The 18,824-nt window shown below is 40.3% G+C and overlaps 1 protein-coding gene and 1 long non-coding RNA gene across 2 annotated transcripts in view; one reads left to right on the top strand and one right to left on the bottom strand.

Moving 5' to 3' along the window:
* Nucleotides 1-17,820, bottom strand: part of CEP85L (centrosomal protein 85L) — a 126,933-nt gene extending 109,113 nt beyond the window's left edge. Inside the window, exon 1 of the mRNA XM_083856739.1 lies at nt 17,751-17,820. The gene's annotated coding sequence lies outside the window, so the exon portion shown is untranslated. The remainder of the gene's footprint in view (nt 1-17,750) is intronic.
* Nucleotides 1,259-9,763, top strand: LOC310907929. The gene is made up of 3 exons (XR_014589743.1): nt 1,259-1,317; nt 8,807-8,904; nt 9,254-9,763. It is a non-coding gene; the product is annotated as an uncharacterized lncRNA (long non-coding RNA).
* Nucleotides 17,821-18,824: the final 1,004 nt, after the last annotated feature.

The following is an 18,824-nucleotide window of genomic DNA, read 5'->3' as shown; positions in this document are numbered from 1 at the left end:
GCTCTTTGGAAAATCTGTCAGAGAGAGAGACAGAGACAGAGAGAGAGAGAGAGAGAGAGAGAGAGAGAGAGAGAGAGAGTTCTCAGGAAGAACAAAAAGCCAGATTTCTGAATGTGCTCTTCCCTCACTCACACCCTTATCAGCTCTATTTTTAAATACAAAGCTCGCTCCATTGAATCTCCTGAGATTTGACAGTTGGTCACACTGTTACAGATTAAACAGAAGAGTGGCAGACTTGGCTGGGCTTACTGCTCAGCACAGCAAAGAGGGAGACCTGCCCCCATGAGCATGTCACAGTGTCAGGAAGTAGCATTTGCTGGATGGCAAATGAGCATGATGCAGGCCTGCCCCTGTTCAGGACACACAACACAAATCCTTTCATCATATTTCAGCTTTGATGCAGCCACTGCCAACAGCTTTAGCCCTTCTCAACTCCTGCAAATGAGTAGGCAACTCATTTACTGCCTTGCTTGTATCTGCAGAATAGTTGGCAAGTGCATCATCAGAGTTATTCATGGCAATCCGTGTGTGGGTGTGTTGAGGCTTTCAAAGAGATGGTGTAAAATATCTGTTCCTTCAGGCCTTCATGGTACAGAGCCTCTCCTCAAAATGTTTCACTCTTATTCTGCCTTGCAGTTTCAGACATCACTTCCAGACTTGTGGGAGTGAGTCCTGCTGTGGCCATTGCAAAGATGATGAAAACTGAGCACACAGCAGCCCACTATGGAGTTGGGGAAGGAGTCCAGGGCTCTCCAGTTTTAATGTTTTCCTGTTGGACAGTGCTAAATGTGCTTACTATCCATAGATTTGTTTATTCATAGATCAGTGAGCTGGCGTTTTGATTAAAATTGATTTTGTTGTAACAGTGCTGTCACTATTTTTAACTTCATATATTTATAAAGTTTCAATTCCTTTAAAAATAAACAGGGAGAATCCAAGCAGTTATCTCTATGCTGTGCATGGCTGTTAGAAAAAGTATCAAAGAATAGATGAAATTAAAAATCAATGCACTTTTTAGAAAATTACTGTTTTCTTAATACAATTAAATGCTATTGTCTGAACCCTTTAATACTACCCAGCTGGCTATTAGAGAAAGAACAGTTATATTAGACAGAAGATTTTATTAAAGACAGCTTTAGTTTTTCAAACAGCACAGGTTTTTCTGGCTGGCAGAGTATCAGCTTGCCTAGTGAAAACTGTTTTCCCTTGGAAAGAAGAGACGGGTATAGGATGTACCCAAGAGAAGACAATTCCTCTTGGCTGACCTAAGCAGAAGTGTTGGCTTGGGTCTCTGAAAGGAGTTCTTTCTTACTGCTGGTAAGTTGTTCAGCAGCTATACAGATGGGCTGGGGGGTTTTTTTGGTTGTTTTATGGGGTTGTTTTTCTGGGGGTTTGTGGGGAGATTTGGTGTCTGGTTTTGGTTTTGTTTTTCTTCCCAAAAGAAAAGAAAGGGAGGTTGAAATTACCAGCAAGCTCATAACAGATTTTGGAGCCTTAGCAGATGACAACGAAGAGAGTCATGGGAGATATAGTAAAGAAGGTGATTTTCCACATCTGCAGAATAGAAATGATGGAAATTAAGAAGACAATTCTAAAATAACATTGACTCCCAGACCAAAATTAAGGCATAGTTAATTTTCCAGAAATAAGAAACAGGCTCCTGGTAGGAGGTCTGAATTTTCATTTGCCTCTTGAAGAGCATGAAGTGAGCTGTCAGTTCCCAGTAAATAGCAACAGTCAAGTGTAATGTTCTGGATGCTACACAGAAACATATATATGTACCATGAAGCAATAGGAATGTGACAATAATCAGGTTTTGGAGTTTTCATGTTTTCTTCAAAAACTCTTCAGTTCAGAAATGATTCCAACTTTCTTTGATGTAAAAGTTTTAGGCAGAAAAATAAGTAGATTGATCAGTCTTTTCTTGCTTGCTTACATGAAGTCTGGGCAATCAGTAGAAAGAAAGAAGGGAGAAAAGGAAAAACAGAAAAAGGGTGAGAAGAAAGCTCTGAAAACCTGCAGATTTGCTTCATCTTGGAGAGAGTAGGAGGGGAGTTTGGAGAGTAACATTATACTAATTCCTCTTTGGAATAATTTATAAAATTGGATATGCAGATAATTCACATACTGTAAGCAAAATTGGCCTGGAGACCACACAACCCAGCAGACTGCAGAGCTTCCAGAAGGCCCAGCTGTTCCTGTCCTTCAGGACACATCCTTGCTCAGTGCTTACAAGCCGAGGTCTTTTTTGTCACTGTAAACAAAGAGAAATTCAAACCAAGCTGCCAACCCTGCTCCCTGTCTATACATAGGGATTTCTGGGAAAGATGAAGAACGATCCCAGCTAGTCTGAAATCAAAAGGACATTGGTTAAAGACAGTTATTTCCTTCCTTCAATTTGCATTGTTCTTACTCTTACTCGATATGGATCATTGTTCAATGAGAGAAAGATAAAATAGGAAGCCATGGGAAAAAAAACCTAACAGACATATTCCCTTCTGGGCATTAATATAAACAATCAGGCAGTTACTTTGGTTACCTTGTTTGTGATCTGTCCTCCCATTTACAGAGTCCCCCTCCATAGTGAAACAGTGTTCAAGCACAACTATGCATTTCCAAGTGGCAAGATCGCAAACACATGTTAACAATTTCCTTCTCAAGATCTAGATGCTGCAAGTGAAAAATCATGCCTTGGCTTTCTGCCTGCTTCTGTCTGGCCTAATTAGCTGATCACACCAACAATCTCAGCTAAAATGATTCTCAGTAAAAGGGTAGGGGGGAGCTGCTTGAGCATAACTGGTGAAGCTTTACACTAAATTACTACCCTAGCAAGATCCAAGAAGAAAGGATCAAGGGGCTTTTGTTCAGCACCTTCCTTATCCAGACAGAATTTGAATTTTTGGAGACTGAAAGCAGGATACTGAATAAAGCCTGATGTCTTCTAAAACTGCAATAACTGCAGCTACACACAGACATTGGTTTTGGGGTGTTGTTTGGGTCACTGTAGAGAAAGAGAACCACTGTAAAACCAAGAGCAAATCTTTATCACAATCTCCCAAAGTGCTTTGGATGTAGAATCACTTTGTAACAGTGAAAATTACATTGAAGAGGAAGAATCATAAACATTTGCTCCATTGTCTTACCTTTATTTTTTTCCAGTGACTGAGTGTCATCAGCTCAGTCATAAAAGATATTTTCCCTACCTCTTTACTACTCGGTGGTCTCACTATACAGCATGGTAGCCCCACTTCTGTAGTATATTCACCAGCACAGAACTCATGTTTCTGTGTTCTGCCTGGAGGACTGTACAAAATAATTTTTTCCATGGTAATCAAGTCAGAATGGCATGTCCCCATTTCCTAATGCAACTCCGAAAGTGCTGAACAGCAGTAAAACAAACACTTAATAGCATTTATGGTTTAAACACACTTAAAACCAAGATCCTAAAGCATTTACAAAAACAAACTGCACTTCTCAACCATCTTACTGGAATTTTACAGTGTTCATCACAAAGATCTTCCAGCTACAGATTATTTTTAGTTCAAGTTTCAACTCAGTAAGTAAATGCATACAGACTGAAAGTGCGTCCAACCAGCATAGTCAGTTTAAATTGTTTGATTTTTTTTCACAGTTTAAGATATGATGCATAGATCTCCAGTGAAGATATGATGGTTTATTCACATCATCCCACAGATGAAGAGAGTCCCATGTGTTTATTCAGTGCAGGGCTGGTTTACTTCAGCAGACGAGTACATATTAGCAAACTGAAAAGGAATGCAGCAGCCCATCTCCTATAAACACCATTTGGCTATTTAAGCCTACACTGCACTAGAAATAGAATTATATCTCACAAACACCACCAAATGCCGGAGCATATAATTTATTCACTGCACGCTATATTATTTTCAAATCAGATTTTATCTGTCTCTTACTATATAAAGCTGGGGAAATATTCTCATCCACATGGAACACTTCTGCACTGAGGAATTATACCATTTTGGAATCAATTTACGGGCTGTGCATTAAAGATCAATCTACAAGGCAGATACAGATTTTGATTTGGGTCTTGCTTCTGGTTCCCAGCATTTGTTTTTCCCATTGCCTTTCACTGAGACTTTGCTGGCTCTGCTTTTCTTTGTCCATCTTCTTTTTCCATTCCTCCATTGCGTAAACACAGCCTCTGGAATGCTGTCTTCTCCAAGCTAAGAACAAGCATCTCCAATATCTCTTAACATTCCCACAAATTCTGTTCATCCAGGTGAAGACCATGCCATCAGGTCTGTAGTCTGCACACCTTCCTACAAATGTTCCCTTCTTTTGGCCAAGTAAGAACCATTTTAGTGGACCATAATCCATTTTTATGCCTCAACATATAAAGACGATTCAAATTAAAAAAAAAAAAAAAAGGTACATTTGATGTAGGAGATAATGAAGCCTTAGGACACAACCCTGTCTAATCCATCTATTTCAAATTGGGAGTTTGAAACATACTTTGGACTGTACAGTTTTGCACACAGAGGATATGCTCTGGTCTTTTATGCCTCCTCCTTTAGTTAAGCTAGGTTTTCACACCGACAGCAGAGCTATTGTGTGCATGACATTTACTGCTGGAAATGGATGCTGTGTCTTGGCAATGAATGGAAAATCTGAGCATTAGCAATGAAAAGATATCTTCAGAGTGTTCCTTGGTCTCTTGTTAGTCATTCAACGTAGAGGAATTCAGCACAGAGGAAACATGCTGGGTGAATGTCAGTGTTCCCAGCTCTGCCTGAAGAAAGAGAAATCCTGCTATAAAACAGAGTGTGGACACTGAGCACGACAGGATCCAGATTTTCAGTGCACACCAATGAAAACCTTCCTGACAGCAGAGTTCCAGCAACCCAGCTGGGGTTTATTTGGGAAACGTGCAGTTTTCCACATAGGAAAGTAAATTGGGATGCTTGTTTTCAGGTTGTACGGAAAAATCTAATTGCTCTGACTAATTAGTATTTAGATGCAGCTTTATAGCCTGTAGCAAGAAGACACAGTCAAGAAAGAGGCTGGAAAGTATAGTGTCATCTAAACCAGAAGTTCTCCATTTTTTTATAACCACACTTGATAATGGTGTCCATGGTCTATGTCTGACTGGATTCTCAGGAGACAACACAAGCTCTTTGTACAGGTATGGTTCTAAGGCTTTGCCTTCATTTACTCTTTCACCAGGTTTATATCACTTACCAACTTCACCTGAATATGCTTTTCTGTCTATCTGGATCATTGTCCCCTGCTGCAACAGCAAACTCTTCCCCAGCTGAAGACAATTCCCACCATGGAACCTTTTCAAAAGTAATTCACAGCCTGTATCACATCCCAAATGCTGAGTGCATGCCTGGCCACTGTGTGCACAGACTGTGAGGGGACTGGAGCCAGCTCCAGGCTCTGCCTGCCACAGGCTCCCTCTGGATGTGATGCATGCTCAGGGATCCACAGCTTTACTCCTTGCAGTGGCTCTGTAGGTAACAATCTGAGGATGTACAGAATAAGCCACAGAACCCATGCAATTTAAAACTAACCTGGGTTACTCACAAAAGCATGTAATACACTGCATTTCTAATCTAGAATTTGTATGTCTTTCAAAATAAAAAGAGAGTTTAGACAAGGCACAAGATTGTTGTTGTAATCTCCCTGCCCTTAGCAATGCCGTGAGGATGATGCTCTTCTGACTGATGTGTTGTGTAATGATCTTTTGCATATAATTCTTCATGCAATTAGACTGAAATTTGCTGTATAAAAGATCTGTTCAGCATTCATGCCCTGTATTTTCCATTTTATTCATACTGAAAAATAGGGAATATATCCAGCCAGTCAAGGTGACACTCAAAGTTGATCTTTTTGCGGTACCATCCATTATAAATGTAACTTACAGCAAGCTGTATTTAACTTCATGCTGGCAAAATAGATTTAAAAGGAACCTACATTTCAGTTGTTTACAGATTCTAAACAAAAGATAATTATTTGGCTATGGAAAAATGATCTAGCAGCTTATCTAAAACCTGCTTCCTTCAGAGTTACAAGGACTCAGGGAAGGAGAGGGAGGAATTCAGAGAAATTTTTTTGCAGTTCTTAAAGAAGACTAAACTTAAGCAGATGCAATCAAGGATTTGACTTTCAGAAATTGTTATTTTAATTTATGTTAAGAAATAATAAAAGTTTCTGTCTTTCCTTTGTGTCATTATTACAGTATACCATTACATATGGGCTTTTTGTTAGACAAAATTTTTCTGGTGAATCAGGATGAGGTATAGCTTTAGCTCTTAAATTATATATAATTGTTTTATGTTTACATTTTTTCACACATTTTTTGGTAAATAAATTCTAGTACTCACTGAACAGCGTTTACTGCACAATGCAGTTTTAAAATACACACAAAAACAGTTCTGCACACAAATGTTTCAGTGGGAGAGTTAAAGCTGTAGTAATTTGGCACTAGAGCAACAGTGTGTGAGGCAAGTTGTTATATTGGACAAGCAAGAAAATGTGGTTATTTGAAAGAAGCAATTTAAGATAAATATTTACACTAGCCAAAATCTAATCAAGGTGCTTGCTTCAAGAAATGTATTTACATGGGTGCTAGTATACTAAAAAAAAAAAAAAAAAAAACTCAAAGGACACCCATGAACATAAAAGAGACAAATGCATTTACAAATCACATTACAGGTCAGTGAACAAAAGACGTTGCCCTTGACACATAGTCACTGGTCTATAAAGAGAGATGTCTGTTTAATCTTAGCCTGATTTCCAGTGGACAGATGGCATCATTTTGCAAAGCCTGTGATATCACAAGGCCTTACATCAACATTGCAACATCTGTAAAGTAACAATTCCCTAATAGATAACAGGCTCCAGACATGGTGATTTTTACCCCTAGAACTCCCCAAAAGGATACATGGGAATATTAATGGGAAGGCAGCACTGCTGCCTTTTTGGATGGTGCACTCCTGTTCACTTTCCTGTGCATCAAGTGCAGCATGAATGGGCAATGCCTTGCAGCTCCCCAGGACACTGCAGAGAGGAGAGAGAACCATCAGAGAAAATTACATCAGCTGTCCTGCAGAGCATGAACGATAGAGCCAGCAGGGCCCAGTGCACCTTCCTTTATGCCATCATGATGCCATTTGATGGAAACCAGCTGCTCTGGTTATGTTCTTCACACTATACCCAGCCCTGCCACCAGAACATGAAGACAACACCCAAGTGTGTGATGCTCTTATGTTTATTTTGTTTTCAGTAATTTCATATACTTATGTAGATTGATGTTCTTGTAATTAAAACAAAGAATCACTATTAACAAATCTCTCAGACCTTTAACAAAATTTAAACTGATTTAAATAAGCTATGTCAGCATTGACAATACAGTATTAAGGCTAGTAAAAAAAGACTTTTAAAAATGTATCTGACGATTTCACAAGGAAATACATCTGAATACATTGCTAGTGGCACTCCATCTCTAGTTATTCAGAAATTTCCTGTCAGAAATAAATTCTCTTGGCTTGCTTTACCAGAGGAATCACTGCATACATGCCAAATCAACAAATCACTGGGTAATTCATAATGATGGCTTATCAAGTAACTGATAGAAAGCGTTGCATGCGTAGGAGGACAAGACTAATCTTAGCAAAGAAAGTGATAAACATTCAAACCCCCATTCCTAGATTTGCATTATTAGTGCCCTTATTGATGCCTAGCATCAGTGGGATAACACTTTTTTTATGTTGGGTTTTTTTTGCTGAAGAAAAAAATCAGTTTGGATGTGGCCTTTTTCTCAGTTGAGACAGGTGGTTCCCTAGGTGCCCTAACAGATAATCTGTTCCCTGAGCTGCATAGGGTCCTGGGGAGTCTGGTTCCTGGCAAAGTCCCTGGCCCCAAAGCTTCCCCACAGCTGCCTCCCAGACTTGTCTTCCAGGGGAAGAGTGGCCCTTGTGCTGTCTGGATGCCCACTGGAGCATGGGTGATCTTGCAGCAGGTTGAGCCAGCAGGCAGAGAGCCACATCACAAGTAAAGTCAGCTCTGAGCCAGGCTGCCTCCTCACTTGCTTCCTTGCTGAACTTGAAAGTGAAATGGACATCTCACTGTGGAAAACCTCAAAGCCAGAGCATCAAGTGCTCTCCTGCTGGAGAGGCCTGTCAGGAAAGCACCCCAGCATTGCTCCTGCTGCCTGGCAGAGCCACTGTGGCATAAAAAGGTGTCCAGCCAAAAGACGGACAAGCTTTACCCTTGGAGAAGCGGCTTTTTGATGCGAGTCATATTGCTCCTGGGCCAGGAAATGCCTGGGAACAGTGTTCTTTCCTCCTTAGACTGCACAGCTGCACCTTGTCTTCCAAACTGGTCTCTTCTCAAAAAGTGATTGTCACACTAAATTCTCTCAAGAGGAGGAGTTGGTGGCTTTTTTTTTTTTTTTTTTTTTTGTGAGATAGCAAAACATACAAACAAAAGAGATTTCACAGAAATACTTGTGATTATATTTCCGGAGCACGCACAAAAGCTGTTGTGTTTGGCAATGAATTTAACAGTCACTTGTGTTGTTCAACTCTTTACCTTTAAATAACACTCCTAAATACTCCTGAACTGTTTTATCTGCCTGTTCCATGATGCTTCTGCAGGAAAAATTACCTCATATATTTGCACCTCCCATATTTCCACACTGTAAAGTTCATCATTAGAAAATAAACAGGAAAAACCACCCTTTTGAATTTTGCACAGCCTAAAGCATCTCTCAAAACAAGAGCACTGAACAAAACCTTCCTGTAATTTTATTTTTTACTTCCAGGGCCAGGATTGGAGCATTTTTTTTTTTTTTTTCCCACACGAATCAGTGTACAGTACAGGAAGTGCAGAAAGGCAGGAGCTGCAGTCTGCTCAATAGTGGTAAGACTCTATAGGTCCAATCTAGAGAAAGCCACACAGGAATCCCAAGAAAGAGATGTTGTTTTACATGGACTACATGTCTATTGTACCAGTAGCTTTCTGGTTTCTTTCCCTTCTTTATGTTTTACATCATTCCTCTTAGTCCTGAAAAAAAATTAGGCTTGGGATCTTAATCTTAAGACTCTTGTGGAAGTTTTGACACAGACCTGCATATTAAGTCTTGTGAAGCCAAATGTGATTTCTATGATTTTTATTCTTTGTTCAATTCTCACCTTTTACTGTGTTCTTCATAAGCAGTTGTACAGAAGTGCAGGATTTGTTTTACATCTCAAACAAATTTCATTTTCAGCTGCTTCAGAAAAGGAACAGACCACTTGTGCTGGAGGTCGTCTCCTCCTGCTGTCTTTGCTTCCCCAGCATGATCGATGGCACATTGATATCCTGAAGCAAAGGGCCCTGCATTTTTCTTCTGTGTGATTTGAGGTGGTGAAAGTGCTTTGCTATCTGATTACCAAAATACCACAAGCCAGCAAACCCAGGGGTCTAAAGTAGCTCAAAGGGAACTTAACAAACCAGCTCCTGTGGAGAGCTGCTCCTCCTCCTCCAAAGGATTTATGTCTTTCTCTACAGATCACAAAAATATATAATGGATCAAGAAGATAACCACAACTATAAAGAGAACAGATATGTACTCCTACATTCTATTTAAAATGTTCTACATACAAAACTATTTACTGTAATCCCTACATGAAACATTAACTAGTTTCATATGCTGTTGTAGGAACACTATTTGTATATTAAACAATGTTAGAGTTTTCACTTCTTTATCCTATAGCTAGTATTTTATGGGTTTGCATGCTGAGTCTCTTCTTTAAAATTATTCTGTGCAAGTTTCTGACAGGTGTATAATATCTGCACAGTGGAAATAAAGCATTTAAAATCATGGAGCCATATTCTGCACACACTTACTCTACTGTAAATCCCAAGTAACTCTGCTGGCTTCACTGCATTTAAACTAGATTTATAATGAAATTCAGAAATTGTCCCGTACTTCCACTGATTAAGCTTCAAAGTCATTTACTTATGACCTTTTCTGAGTACAAAGACATTTTAGACAGTATTACAAAAGTGTCTTGCTAGATACAGTATGACTTCTGTTAAAAAACAATGATGGCAGCAATTACAGTTTCTCCTTCAATCTTCTTTAGTACTGCTGGAACCAGAGAAAAATCCTATCTTTTACTGAAAGCTCCACAATACTATTTTCACTTATAATCCTGTTCTCTGGCTCAAAGAAACACAGAAGGTACATATAGAAGCAACTTACTTGGTGACATAGTTAATCCCCTGCAAAATATAATGTTTGTGGGTTTGTTTTTTTTTTTGTTTTTTTTTGGTTTTTTTTTTTTTTTTAATTTAACATTATTGTCTTCAGCGTCCTCTCAAATGTCCTGAAGAATACAGCTTCTAGCACTTCTTATGGAACTAGTTTACAGACTCACCAGGATCTCAGTATGCTGACCTGGGGACTGTGAAAGAACAGCCCAGTCCAGAGCTGTTAGTAGTAGTAGTAAAGTAGTTTTCTCTTAGTAGTAAAAAAAAAGAAAGGAAAGAAGTAAGACGAACCCCAAACCCTAAAGCAATATCAAGCCCTTGAGATCTACCTGAGATAATACTATCAATATTACCTCTGGAATTTTATTTCTTTGCACTACCCCAAATGTTTTTCCTCTGGAAAGCACTCTCCATAGTCTCTGCCATGGAGCACTGAATCCATCTCATAGCTTCGCTAGGTGATGTCAGATCCACCAAGCATTCCTAATAGGATAGACAGGCCCTGAACCCTGGCTTGTTTTTGACCCCACACCTGCACAACTCATTCCCAGCTGGGAGCAGTTCTGATGTGGAGTTTTCCAGTATCAGTGTCATTGTGCTGGGGTGGTGCATTCAAGCAGAGGTTGCACAGCACAAGGTTTGCAACAGGAATATAGAGAGTGGAGACCAGAAAGATCATTAATTTGTACATGTAAATACATACTGCATTCTCTGACTCTCTTCATTTTTTGTCTGGTCAGTTATTGGTAGCAATTTTTTTAATCTGCATGGAATGTATTTTGAACTTGCAAAGTCCTTTTGGCTACATGGAAGAGGTATTACTCCCTGTGTTACACTTCCATTCATGCTACTGATCAAGGTGGGCTCATCAGAATCACAGAGGAAGCCTCGCAGAAAGGACCCTCAAAGATCATTGAGCCCCACTCCCAGCCCTGCACAGCATCATCCCAAGGCATTTCAATCACTTTCCACTGCAAAATAAATTCCTGCTACCACAAGCCCATGTGCATTACATACTGTGTGTTCTTACCCTTCACCTCAGCATTTACTCTTTCCATGATATTAAATTTCCTCTCAGCATTTATGCACTGCAGGAAATTATTAACACATGAAACCTCCCTTTTCACAGATATGATCTCCTAATTAGTCACAGAGTTAATTATCCCAGCCTTTATAACTGTGATTAATTCCAACAAGTTAACCTTTATTTTCCTTCTATGTTCAGTACAGGGAACTGCTTTGGGTGCTTGCTTGTGCCACTAAAACCCTCCCCTTGAACACTGCCTGCAAGGAATGGCTTTCCCTAAGTTTGAGGAAGGAGGGACTGGTTGTCTCCACAGAAGCTTTCTTGCTCTCTAGCTCTGCAAGTCCTCCAAATCCAGGAGCTTGGGCCAAACAGAGAATAGGCTGAAGAAAAATGCCTCCTATCTCAGCTTCACAGTTACTTCTTCAAGTCCTGGAAATGTGAGCCAAAAGTTCCCTGGCACACAAGAAGGAAGAAGGGCTTAGGAAACATAAATCGCAAATTGCTCCTGCCAAAACACAAAATACTGCTTGGACATTGGTGGTAGAATTGTATCTCACGTGTGACAGGTGTCCTGAATGTGAGTAAAGAAAGACTTAGAGCTCGGCCTTTGTGTGTCTCCACTTAAGGGCTGCCAAAGCTCATCTGACAATGACACAACCAATTCAGAACCACAGAATCATTTAGGTTGGAAAAGACCTTTAAGCTCATCAACTACAACCATAAACCTAACATTGCCAAAACCACCAATTGAAATTGATTCAGTTTCAATTAGTTATTGTTATTTTTCTGCCTCTGTTTTGAAGCCACTTAGAGCTACCCACTGCAGCTGATACCTGATCATAGTGGAACTACAAGCTCAAGCAAATTAACTTAATCTATGCAAAGGAGTGCTGATGCTTTAAGTTGGAGTCTGCAGTGAGTAACTTAGGGTGCAGTAGCCAGAGTGTGAATTTGCAGCCCACAAACTCATCTGCACAAGGCTTTTGCGTAGTCACTGGGAAAGCAAATAAGTTACTGTAATATATATTGTATACTAAGAACACCCATAAAGAATATAGTTCAAAGTAGCTAATGAACTATATATCCACATCCTGGCTAAGCATCCACTTATTTGTTCCATGTATTAATGTACAACCTAAATTAGAAACCATATGAGTTGTTGAACCCCATGTTTCCTTTTGTGCTAAGGCAAAAATGAAACCAGGAGCACTAATAGGTTAAGGTAGCAAAAGGAGAGGAGGGACTTTACTCCAGTAATCCACACAAGCACCAGCAGTCAGCTCTTCTCCCATCCAGCCTCTCCCTCTGCTCTCCCCTGTACCAAAGCTGAGTGTCCTGTCCCATGGCTCAAGTGTCCATCCCTGTTCCCTGGTTTGGTCATTCACTTCCCTGCCTCTCAGGGCTTCCTGCAGCCCAGTGATGGCCCCAGCCTGGCCCAGCAGAGCAGCCTGTTTCCTGCAGGCCTCCTGACTTTCCACTGAACTGCCCTATGATCATCACAGTTAAACAAATAAAAGAATTTCCAGTTTAAAGAGTTTAATTATCTTTGACTTAATGCTTGTCAAAAGTTTTTTCCTCCTGATATAACTGATGTGAAATTCCAGGAAATGATCAGTTAAGCCCAAGGAGAGTCTGGGTGGACACTTGTGCTGGCTGGACACACAGATAGAGCATCCAGACAGGACAGTCCCAGAATACACTGTCATGTTAGAACATGCCACTTGAAGTTTTCATAATATTATTTCCTGCCATATTGTAACTCATAATATGCAATTTTTCCCTGTCTCCCCAAGCCACAGCCATGGGATCTCACTGGTTGCTGGCCCTGTGGGAGAAGGGTGAGGTGGGTGTCCCACACTGAGTCACAGAACCCCATGGAGGTGTTACAGATCACTTGGCCTCCAGCCTGGGATATGTGCCTCTCCAGGTGCCAGTGCCAGGCCATGAATCCTGATGCAGGAAGTGTGGCCCTTATGGCATCTGCTCTGCTTCCCAGGCTTAAAAGCAGGGAATGAAAGGAGAATAAAAGCTCCTCTCCAAAGCAGACTCTTTCTGACACTCCATGTCTGTATAATCTCAGTCTCTTGGCTGGGGCCTGTGGAATAGTGCCAGCAGGAATACCAACATAGGGCTACTTTTCCTCACCATCTCCAGCAATACTACTCACCAGAGATGTGTTTCTTTCACATGTGTAAGATAATTTCCAAAACAAAGGATTTAAATACACGTTACTAATCTTATTTGGATTCTGTCCAGAAGAACTAAACAAAAGCCTTTTAAATAATAAGATTCTAATAGCAAAATCATACTGTTGTATTTTAGAAATAATTATTCAAAACTGTAAGAAATAACTGCTCAAAATATTCAGGCACGTACCAGAAGTTCTGTCATTTGGGCACATATTTTATGTTGGTGGTGTTTTTTTTTTTTTTTTTTTTTTTTTTTTTTTTTTTTTTTTTTTTGAGACTAACCCTTTGATTTTGTTTTTCTGCTCAGTTTCTCATGAGCCTGGCTGGTTTTTTCCCCATTCCTTGCCCCTCTGTGGGTAATCACATTCTCTTTGCAGCTTCCTCCTCACTCTATTTGCATGTCCTCTTCTGGGGTCATGCCTTCACCTTCTCACCATCTGCTTGCTATGGGCCCTCTGAACTGATGGCCCTCTCTGCTCCCCTCCAGCTCTGCCCCTAGGAGCTTTGGAAAACTGAATAAATGAGTGTGGACAGCATGATTTTGAAAGGTGCCAGGCAGTTTACATAAGTTGGAAAGACACACTTTCACAACATCAAAACCTCTGCAGGAGTAGAGACACCTCTTGGCCTGAAAACAGAGCTCTTCTACAAGAGTTTCTGTGCTTAAACTTTTATATTGTTCTGTTCTTTAAATTACAATAAAACTGAATTATATTATTTGAATCACAGAGTGGTGAGGCTGCTATGGAAAAGGTGGTCAGAAAAGGTCAACATGTTTCCCTGAATGTCCAGCAGAAGGACATGGCTGTGTCCCACAAAAATCAGGCTAGTCCTGTGTCCAGGAGGCTTTTGTTTCCTGCCTTTATTCTTGCACATGATGTGCATTTTATGTGCAGATTAGCTCTCCAAACACCATTTGTACTGATTTGTGCTGCTATTCCATAGGAAATGGTGACTGTTATGCAGAGTGTTTCCAGCAGATTAATGGCTGGATGGGAGCAAATGGTGGTCCATAAGTAAGGTGAAGGATATTAACTCCAAACAGTCACTAAATCTTTAGGAAATGCCCTGACCTCTGTTGGTTATTGCTATAAAAACTGGAAAAAAATCCCAGGCATTTTTTCTCTATGACATAACCACCACTGGTATGCATAGAATATATATTAGTAAATCCTTTGGCTCTCTCTCTATACTCTGGTCATCATAATTTGCTGTTTTGGGGGAAATATATGCTAATGTGCTGGGAAGAGTGAGGGAAGGAAATCACTATTGCTTTTGAAAACCACAGTCAGAAATGAAGGCTCAGTTTCTCATTTTCTAAAGCGTCTTTACTTCCCTTAACATCACTTTTTAAATTCCTATTGTTGTTTGGAACTTTAGGCTCCAATCCTTGAAGCCATTTACTTAATTCCTTCCCCTGGGTAGCTCCTCTTATTTTTATCTTGGAAGATTCACCAGAATACAACCATGGGGTGTTAGTGTGACAGATGTGTGTGCAGAGAAGGAAATGAGAGCAGAAATGCATCATCAGCATTTGGAAGGGATGTTATGGCACAGACAACCAGCGAGCAGCTCTGCATGTAGACGGTGATGGACAAAGTGGGCAAAACAACACCTTTGCTTGAAGAGAGAGTTATAAAAATGAGAAGCTTAAAAGGAAGGTAGCTACTTCCATTTAATTCTTATCACTTCACTGAGATCTTATTGAGCAACCTTTTCTCCCCTGTGCATTTCACCCAGCATTTGCTCCTCCTACCAATCTGCTTTATGGGCCTTTTATTGCTTTTAAGAACCTCTCAGAAAACACTTCAGCTTATGTGAGGAGTAACAAGATTTCAATGCCCTGTGTCCTTGTTCCTCACAAGACATCACTGCACTAACTCTTCCAAGGAATTCTTTCAGAAGGGACACTATGCTGTTGCCCATAAATCTAAAGGCAGCAGATGGAAAAATTAAGACTATGATGTCAGTAAGTGATAAAAGTTAATTAAATAAGGCAGAGGGGTATTTTAACAAATGCTATCCTGCCACACAAGTCAGCAGTATTTTAAAGATATTGCTAATGTATTTCCATCAGAGTCAGCAGTAGATGCAACAGTCTTTGGATAAGATCCTCTGCCTCCTGGCAGGATGTTAAGAAGGAGATGGAGGTAAGACTAGTGCCTGAAATTACTTGGAGGATGATGAAAGCATTGTTTAGTCCAGCCCCAATTTAGGTACTGATGGTACACATTGGAAAATATTGTCTCTTTAAAAGCTTTAGTTAGCAGCATTTTTAATTGAAAGCAAACACTAGGTCTGTATTATTAGAGCAACTTTTGTTACAGGGTCCAGGGAGAGTTGCAAGATCTAACAGATCTGCTCCTGTCATTTATAGGTGGAACTAAATTGCAACACATGCCACTCTTTCTATCCTTTTTTTTTTTTTTTTTTTGTTAATCCTCTTCTCTGCTTTCTCAAGACCTTTTGTAAATGCTAAGTTCACTGACAGTGAAACTTGCTTTTTTACAGGTGCTGCATGGACTTAGAGTCATAGAAACATAGAAAAAGCTGAGCTGGAAATGACCCCTCAGGATCACCAAATCCAACTCCTGGCCCTGCACAAGACACCCCAAGAGTCACACCATGTGCCTGAGAGTGTTGTCCAAACATTTCTTGAATTCTGTCAGGCTAGTACTGTGACCACTTCTCTGTTCCAGTGCCCATGCATTTCCAGGGACTTGTAAAATACAAGTTGAAAGTTCATAAACTCCCTCTGTAGACACTTTGCATAAGCCAAGAGCACCTCCACTGTACAGTCCCTCATGGTTTCCTTAAACAATTTCAATCCTCTGTGATCAAGCTACCTTTGCATAAAAGATGATCCACCTCAGCCACAGCACTGCCTTGTTACTATCCCTGTAATTCTCATTTCTCCATTGCCACTATTTTCTATATACTGATCAGCACTTCAACTCACCAGTCTGCAGAAGCTGTTGCCTTTACTCTTCAAACCTCTGTTCTCTGTGTTCACAAAACAAGTCTTCCTATTGTGACCCTTTCTGCCATTATAACTCCACTGAGGTCCTCCAAGAAGGCTGGGAAGGTGCTGAGAGATAACATCCTATCTACTGCTAGTTATCACCTTGAACCGATTGCTTGGCCTGTGTTGTTTGTCAAGACCACTGATCTTACCACACCTGAGAAGTTTTTGGGAGCCAAGCTTGTCTGCCTCCACTGATTCCACAGCAGTGCTTTGAGAACCACAAAGTGCTTTGCTAAGGCAGACCTAACAGCTCACAGCTGTTTGAGAAGGACCTAATTTCACTGATCAGTCATCTCTGGTGACTTGTGCAGCTTAGCAGTTCACTTTTCTTGGGCACTAGCAGCAGAATTGACTTTCTTCCTTCTTTATTTAAGAATTTTTTTTTTCCTTCTTTGTATTATATAGTCCATGTACCTTCCTGAACAGACCAGCTCCTCTTCCCCTGGATCATTTTGCTTAGAGCTATCCACTCTCTGAACCTTTTGTTTTCACTGATTGCTGGATAGCACTCTTAACTTTCTCTGCTACAATGCAATCCTCCTCATCATCATTCTGCTTCTAGACTTCTATACTTTGAATATTATCTTGTCTTTAGAGTGTGTTTTCCTGAGTTCATCAGATGCTCAGCATTGGTGTTCTGGGGTCTGCTGTGTAGTGCTTCCTTCTTAGCCCTTACTACTTTGAATACCTCTCTCACCTTGAAAAATCTGAAGATAATTCTGCAATTTTAAAGTTCCTCAAAAAACAGTTTATTTCCACTTTATTTGTTTGCTTGCATTTTCTGCCAAGTTTTGGAGGTTTTCCCACTCATAATGTGCATGCCCCTTCACTGTATTCCCTGCCTCTGCCTTTTCACAGGCCAGGATATCTTCTACTATTGAGGGTACCTTAATTGCTTTCATGGCTTATTCAAGACAGAACATTTTAAGGACCTCTAGATACTCCTCTGCATTTTGTTCTGGCCTTGTGCCAAAAGCTTGTGGCTCACCATTGTCTCACAGTCCAGTTTTTTCATAGGTATCTCTGGCATGTTCTAATAATGCCTGGATTTCCCCTCACTGCTGGTGCTGCTATGAAGCCCCAGGAGATTTGCTGGAACCTTTGTCACTCAGATAAACAAGAGGCAAGTGAGTTTTAGGGAAGAATCACTCATGATACTGTCAATACCAGATGGTCTTTTTCAGGTCAATTTTCTATTTAGATTGAGCATAATAATGCACATGTATATGATGTAGTAGCAGCTTTTGAAGAGAAATAATCATTCACTTACTGGGTTTTGGCTGCAGTTACCCCTGAAAGCTCTCAGCACCTGGACAGTTCAAACAGCATGTGGCACACAAACATTTCTCTCAAACTGCTCTCTAGACCCCTTGCAGCAGAGCCATTTGGTCTCCTGAAACACACAGATAATATGAATGGATTTCATATAGATGAGACACACAACAAACACAGAACAGCTAAACTCTGAGCTCCTCTAGCACCTTCTCAAGTTCTTTCAAAACAGAATCTGTAAGTGACAGAGTCAGGGGGCTTACCAACTCTGAACTTCATTATCTCATACCAAAAAAACCCTCAAAAAACCACAAAGCCAACCCCCCCTAAAACAAACAAGCAAACAACCCCCCCCAAAACCCCTTAAAAAAATCACATAACTAAACGTCAGAGAGACTTTGTAAAATAAAGATGTTCGCGCTGTATGATACTGCTCTGTATAAACTTAGCTGAAGCATCTAGTTCAGAGGAGGCATGAGTTTTACAAAAGGTACAGCAAAGAATCTAGACTTACATGCACTGTGATACAAAACCCATTCTGTGAATTAGAGGAGCACTGGGCAAAGAGACAAGCACAGAATCATGTGGCAGACCAAATGCATTATTTATTATTTAGTAGAGCTTCTGTAATACAATTCCGTACATTGACTTATTTATGAAGTGAAGTAAGAAAGAAATTGAACTCTTGTGTGAAGAAAATAAGATTTTATATTCAGCTACTATGCCAGCAAAAATTGAAACTAACAAACATGAGCTGAAAAGATGGCATAATGTTCTTAGGCACTGCTTAGGAAATACTGACTGCAGCATATCAAAGCAAATGAAGGAAGTTGCGTGTAGTAATGGTGAAAGATGACACCCAGTTTCTGGTTTCTCAGGCCACCAAAGGGCTTGTGCATTAAAGGCAGCAGGAATGAGAGCTCCATTCTGCATGAAACTCATCCTCCTCCTGAGCATTCATGGCAAACCATTCACACCACTGCCAGGCTTGGCACTGACCGAGATTTGGGCTGGCACCACCAACACTAAGCTACAATAATCCTTTAAAATAAAATTTGCCACCAGGCAGCAG

This window comes from Zosterops lateralis, assembly GCF_965231275.1.
Source record: "Zosterops lateralis genome assembly, chromosome: 3".
In the NCBI taxonomy this organism is placed as follows: domain Eukaryota; kingdom Metazoa; phylum Chordata; class Aves; order Passeriformes; family Zosteropidae; genus Zosterops; species Zosterops lateralis.
The sequence above is the reverse complement of the archived record's forward strand: the minus strand, read 5'-3'. Positions and strand labels throughout refer to the sequence as shown.